The sequence below is a fragment of the Haliaeetus leucocephalus genome, unplaced genomic scaffold (genome assembly GCF_000737465.1).
Source record: "Haliaeetus leucocephalus isolate CR32 unplaced genomic scaffold, Haliaeetus_leucocephalus-4.0 Scaffold227, whole genome shotgun sequence".
NCBI classification, from domain to species: Eukaryota; Metazoa; Chordata; class Aves; order Accipitriformes; family Accipitridae; genus Haliaeetus; species Haliaeetus leucocephalus.
In genome coordinates, this window is record NW_010972663.1 from 336227 (window position 1) to 336801 (window position 575).

The following is a 575-nucleotide window of genomic DNA, read 5'->3' on the forward strand; positions in this document are numbered from 1 at the left end:
GAGCCCCCACCCCAAATTTGGGGGTGCCCACCCCCCCGATTTAGGGGGTGCTCCCCCCCCAAATAACAGCCACCAACCCCACAGGGAGCAAAAATCACGGGGAATAACACTGGGAATAGGAGGAGGGGGGGATGCAGGATTTTGGGGTGTCCCCCCTCCAAAAGCGTCGCTGGGGGCGACCCCCCCAAATTTTGGGGTGCCCCCCCTTACCTGCTGCTCGTAGGTCCGCTGGAAAGCGTCACCCAAACGGCGCAGGCGGGCGCCCAGCTCCTGCTCCGGACCGGGGGCTGCCCCAGGGAGGTGACCGTTGGGGACAGCCCCCCCCCCGCTCCCCCCACTTTGGGGGGGTCCCTCGTGGTCCCCATCCTCCGTAGGGTGAAACTCACCTGTGGGGAGGTGGGGGGGAGGTCAGGCTGCACCCCCCCCTTCTCCTCAAAGCAGCAGGCAGGGCAGCGCTGCCTGTGCTGCCTGCCCCAGGATATGGGGGGGGGGAGCTCGTCAACAGGAAAGCCCAGAACAATTCCCAGTGCTTTTTGGGAGGGGGGGGCAGAGGGGGAAGGGGTCTCACAGGCAGC